The sequence below is a fragment of the Ptychodera flava genome (genome assembly GCF_041260155.1).
Source record: "Ptychodera flava strain L36383 chromosome 23 unlocalized genomic scaffold, AS_Pfla_20210202 Scaffold_23__1_contigs__length_28996876_pilon, whole genome shotgun sequence".
Taxonomy (NCBI): Eukaryota; Metazoa; Hemichordata; class Enteropneusta; family Ptychoderidae; genus Ptychodera; species Ptychodera flava.
In genome coordinates this window covers 9,276,544-9,282,914 of record NW_027248277.1, presented here as the reverse complement: position 1 = coordinate 9,282,914, position 6,371 = coordinate 9,276,544, and the positions used below count along the sequence as shown (strand labels likewise).

At 38.0% G+C, this 6,371-nt stretch overlaps 1 long non-coding RNA gene across 1 annotated transcript; it reads left to right on the top strand.

Annotated features, from left to right (window-relative positions):
• The first annotated feature begins 670 nt into the window (after nt 1-670).
• On the top strand, nt 671-5,839 carry LOC139123914 (uncharacterized). The gene is made up of 3 exons (XR_011549790.1): nt 671-722; nt 5,070-5,137; nt 5,476-5,839. It is a non-coding gene; the product is annotated as an uncharacterized lncRNA (long non-coding RNA).
• Nucleotides 5,840-6,371: the final 532 nt, after the last annotated feature.

The window sequence follows — 6,371 nt, the reverse complement described above, 5'->3', positions numbered from 1 at the left end:
TCAAAGAAAAAAACTTTGAAAAAATGACAAAATAGGATGAAAAATTTACATATGCAAATGTATTATTTAATTTGAAAGATAAGTGATGACAGAAAAATGAGTGGTTAAACGTAAAAATTCACTAATCATAGAAACTATGTCCTTAAAAAATACCGCTGACCTTACAGGTCAGTCGTATTGACAAATACATGAAATGTCAATGAAATAAAAGTAAACAATAATTGAAGAAATTCCTTACCTACTATTGGTTATACAAGCACCGTCTACAAATTTCCACCTTTATTGTAGATAATAATCAATACCTAAACAGGTCAACTTTGGTGCAGTGTCTTCAACTAAGAGTCAGAAGTCTATGACACATTATTATCAGATGTAGGCCTACCGCACAGATAGAAACTCAGCTACAGAGGATGGACGATGGACAATAGAGTAACCACACAGTTACGAGTGTAGTGATACATAGCGGCCGCCGCCCTTTATTCTATGCATACTACGCGGCGGCCGCTATGTATCACTACACTCGTAACTGTGTGTAACCACTATGTTTACTGTTTTGTAGATAACACTGTAGATATGAAGAACCGACTTATTCGAGTGTTTGGATAGAACACACAAGTATGGTGTGGAGACTGAAGTTAATTGGGAGAGCACTCTAGCTGGACAAACCATGTATGCAGACATGCATACATGTCTGTTTTATGGACATACAAGGATAAACAGTGGTATGTAGTGTCCCATGGTAGAAGTCTGTTTTTGTGAAAGACAAGACTTACTTCAAGGTTATTCACTTCTAAGAAAATGCACGCCCTTCAACTTTTACACGACATGACCCTTGAAATCGGAGTGAAGACACTAAGAAATACATTTGAGTGTTTGATAGAATACACAACGGAAGTGTTAAAATTACTTATTGTCATGATTGTAGAGACTGAATTTGATTAGGATGAAGATAATTAGTCCCGGCTTCCTTCATATATATATATATATACAGCAGGCTAGGCAGTGATATGTTGAATTTTCTGTATAATTTTGATTCTGGTACTCGTAATCATGACATGAAAGGCAATATGTTGTATGGTATCCATGACTCAGTGTTTTTATTTTATGTAAATATGTTTTCATCAAAACTTGCATATGACAAAGTAAAAACTAGTATTCGATAGACGCTTCTGTCTGACACAAATGTCGTAGTGGCTTAGCCATAGATTGATTAATTCTAAGGTTGGCTGCAACATCGGTGGTATTTTTGTTAACCATCTGATGTATGCAGATGATATATGTCTGATAAGCCCGTCAGTGAAGGAACTCAATACTTTTAAATATATGTAGCAATTATGGCAATATTCATGATATTGTTTTCAATACAGAGAAAACTGTATGTATGTGTATAATTCTCAAGCGATGTATGATTGAACATATTCCAGCTGTTTATCTCAATGGAGTTAAACTGCGATTTGTTGAAAAGAAAAAACACCTCGGCTATCTGTTGACAAATACCTTCAGTGACAATTCTGATATCGAGCGTCAGAGGAGATCTTTTTATATCTCTGCTAACATGCTTTTGAGAAAATTTTCTATGTGTTCTCAGAGTGTTAAATGTAAACTATTTAAATCATATTGCTATCAATTGTATGGTGGTAACTTATGGGTCAGCTATAATAAAAGCGCCCTGAAACAATTGAAAGTTGCTTACAATAATGCTGGTCGCATACTTCTACGATATGACAGACGCAGCAGTGCTAGTACTATGTTTGTATATAATAGGATTGACACTTTTGATGCTTTGCTTAGAAAGCAAATCAATAGTTTGATGAAAAGGGTCTCTATGAGTGAGAACTTAATTATACGTAAGGTGTATGATGTTGTGTACTTCACTTCTGACTTGAGGGAAAGATGGATAAATTCAGTCTAATAATCTTGTTCAGAAATATGTCTCATGGTCTAACCCATAAATGAATATTTCTTGATGTAACCTTTTTTGTATCATTCTTTTTTCCCAATCCTGTAACCATTTATATATATATGGACATGCTCATTGTCCGAAATAAAGAATTAAAAATAATAATAATAATTTACAGAAAAACTGATCAGCATTCGTCTGCATTCATTGTATCATGTTTCGTCTACACGGAGTCAGCGAAGTGTTGAGTATTAACCGACGCTAAACTGTTCAGATATCATCAACATGATATTACAGTATTTCGGCACCTCAGCTCTCGTCGTCATAAACCACGCGCCTCTTTACGGCAACAGCTTAAGGCTGCCCGTTATGATTTTTGCGCAGGTCAGCGGAGCGGAAATTATGGTCTGACTCGCGAGAATTTTCAGTTCCGTGTTCTCCCCAACACTCAAATGAGTCGGTTCTTTTTATTTACGATGTTATTTACTTATTTACAACTTGTGTGCGAAGAACAAAAAAGTAAACGTAATGTTTACGCGACTGTCCATCCTCCGTAGCTGTAAATTGTAAACCATATATTTTTCTACATATGGGCCTGGAAAGTAACCCACGAAAAACACACAAATATCTTTCACAATCGCATGTAAAACCACGACACATCAATTAGTAAGTAACAGGTGCCTTACAGCAACTTGACAGCCTTGACAGTTTGGGAAGGGTTACACTATAACAGTATACAGTAGCAGTCTTTGGTCCTCAAGTTCTTGTACGTTTTTTCAAGTTTCTTGTAATGCCTATGCTCTGATGGAATGTCATAGTTTTGCTGAAAGGTGTGTGTTTTGAAAGAAAACACCAAACAGAAATGGTAACTAGTAGCCTCCGCATTCAATTTTAGAAAGATAGGGCATCAGATAGAAGAAGAAATTGATGATATAATGGACAAAAATTATTCCCTGTAGCTTCCTCGGGACAATCCGTAAAACCAGCACCTTTCCTTTCCATCAAATAAAAGAAAGCATTTCGCAATTGTCAGTCTCCACTCCAAATTTAGGTGGAAGCTTCACATCTATATTCCTTGCACTTTCAAAGTACCACACCCCAGATTGATTGAAAAGATGAAGTAGCATGGCATAAATGGAAATATTCTACAGTGGGTCAAAGCATGATTGACAAATACAAAACAGCGAGTAGTCATAAATGGAGCATCATCTGAATGGAGAATACGTCACAAGTGGTGTCCCAAAGGGTTCAGTTCTTGGACCAATATATACTCTCTCTAATCTACATCAGTCATACTGGCAGTGAAATAATTTTTGAACTCAAAAATTTACTGACAATACCAAGACTATCATCCCTTGCGAAATTGTAGTGATCCTGAAATTCTACAGGCTGATTTGGACAAGCTACAAAAAATGAGTGAACACTGGTGGACGCATATTGGCTACAACAACCTCTTCAATAAATACTCAATGAACAATATTTTACTGGGACGTACAACTGAAGAAATTGATCTTCATTCTACCTTAAAACCTTCAAGCAAATGTGATAAGTTTGCAAAAAAGCAAACAGAATGTTGATCTCATCAAACGATCATTGTCGATCAAATAAAAAAAATGTCATTCTTTGTCTTTACAAGCAACTTGTGAGACTCGGACCACAGCTCGAACATGCAGTACAAGCTTGGTCACCATGGCTACAAAAGGACATAAAAATCTTAGCACGGCAAATAATACCTAAACTCCAACACTACAATATCAAAATAGACTTAAACAGCTTGGTTTAATAACACTTGAACAAGAAGAATTCGCGGCGACATGATTCAACGCTAGAATTAGTTATCAAAGGCCATGATCACTGTAACCTTTCACTTGAGTTAGCAGCCGACTCGAGATCTTGAGGACACTGTCCCAAACTTCATAAACTAAAAGTACTTTTTTCAGCAAGAGTTGTGGACATCTGGAATAAATTACCAGCCGATGTCATTAATGCAGAAAGTGTGACCTCCTTCAAGAGCAGCTACGACCGCCTACTACAAGTTTGAACTTTCACAGAGGGATTCTAATATACTTTCACATACCCAAACTGAACAAAAAAGTACGTAAAGGCCTTTCGTTTGCAGGACTGATCACTGGTTTATTATTGCTTCAAGTTAAAATGGATGAATTAACCAAATTTTTGGCAAACCTTAAAGACCAATTAACTAGGATAGGCCTCGACACTTTCCGATTTTTCCGTCTGCCATACTCTCTGAGTCGTGGTACCCAAGTCCAATCGGCCGACTGAATCTCTATCTGTTCAAGTCCCGATTGCTCGCAATGACCATGCCTTCTAGTTGCCGTGCAAAGGTTTCCTGTTTTTTAACTTCGATTATTTCCCCGCTTTCATCCATTTTTTATTGTGACAACAAAGCCACAACAGGCCTAGGCAAAGCCACAGCAGACAGCTAGGACATGAGGCACCGGCGTGAGGCTGTAAGTATCGACAGGTGTAAATGTGTAGAGAGTACTGTTTTACGTCACCGCATGGTCCTTTAGTGAAATCTGACTGCCGTAAAGGAGTGTTTCGTCGCAAAGGTAAAAGCCACGACTTGTTTTTTGCGATAAAATAGCACCACCAACGGCGAAATTTTGAAAGGAAAGTTTGTGTTTGTTTTCCGAAAAATCTCCAAAAACCTAGGCGCGCGCGGACGCAAAACAAAGAATTTACTTACTTTGGCCTTATCCTGGTTGGGGGGGGGGGGGGGGGTACTACCATAGAAAGGCTGTACGGGTGTGTGTCAGCAAATCCCTAACAATGGGTCATATGTTTGGAATATACATGGGTAAATGTTTTCAACTTAGGCGGCACACCCAGTATGAAAATATGAGGAGTATCCCTTTCGGGCCATTAATATCTGATTTCCGTGAGCATTTAGGCTGCTCGAACAAGAAATGGCAAGCGAAGATGAGGGGCTGTGCATTTGCCTGGGTTGTCTGGAATTCCACTTTTATTTGATTGGCCCTGACCTACAGTCCTACGGCTGTACACAAAAAGAATCACCATGATTCCCTTTTTTCACGGGTAGCCCTCTATTTAAATGAAGGCATAATGAACAACATTCTGCTGTCAATGCAAGACGTGAAGCGACTGTTGCAAAGCTTCTGTACACCATGTAGCACTTTTCTTTCAGGTGTTGTTGCTAGCGATAACGGTCACGATGGTAAGCTCATGGATGTCACAGCTGCCTCTGCGGAAAAGGTCAGTAGGTCTACTACACTAAACACAGGGTATTTATTGCGCTGGTGAATATCATATTCGCCATTGCTCGACAACAAATAACTAAAGAAATGATCTGTTCTATCGGTCTAACACTCAGTTGTATTATGTCTTTACTTAATCTACAAATATCACGTTTATGTTCTCAGTTTCATGTGTTGATGAGCAAGTCAACAATGGTCAACATATGAAATGGAACGAATTTATACAACGCATTGTAAATCACAGGTGAAGACCTTACAGCTGTGCACATTTGCTTGTGTTGTGACAGTACGCCGATGAACCAAATACGATATTGAGTACAAAACTTTATCTTACAGAGAAGAAAATGGAAACCTCGAACAAAAGAATACACAAAGTTGAAACGTTGCAAGTTCAGAATGAAAAAAAGTAAAAAGAAGAGCCATGGCTTTAGCGCGACAGGATTCTACAAGGATTCTACAAGGATATCAACGAGTGAAACTGTACACCGGGACCAAACTGCCGTGTCACAAAGTTATGCTCTCATGGTGATAGAAAGAATACGAAATCTTTAAAAAACAATTAGCAAATAAGTTGTCAGCTGGAGGATCACTTCTTACTAAACAGCTATCGGATGATATTTATATCACGAAATATCTATCGGATATTTCACACATGACTAATGGCGTGCCGCATAGGTACGCTTTATCACTCGTTGAAAAAACGGAGGGACTTGAAGAAATGCTTATAAATGTATCATTGGTCAATGAGAATATGTCCGATGGGGTCCCTTTGGATTTCTCCGATTTATCCAATGTGAAATCACATATTTCATCACCCATTACTAGTCGTTGCAATGTTGGCTCTATTGAAAGTGCATCACACTAATCCCGAGATAGCAGAGTACATCGCAGTACATTTCAGCTGAAAGACCACGGCGTCAAGCGCATAAGATCAGAATGTGCAAAAAAAATCATCAGAGTTAGAAATTTTTGGAAAAATTTGTTACTTTCAAATATTGACCGCAAGTGTGTATTAGTGAGAATGGCGTGCAAAAAAAAAAACGCTTGACCTCTGTAAAAATTGATGTCAACAACAGTACTCTTGTGTTATCTCGGAAACAACGTCACGTATATTCTTTTTTAATTGAAGTCATCGTATACGTCTACAAATAAATGAACTTTATTCTGTAATCCTTGACATATCATTCCATATTTTCATTGTCAATGATTTGCCTGTTTCTGGGCTGCAATCC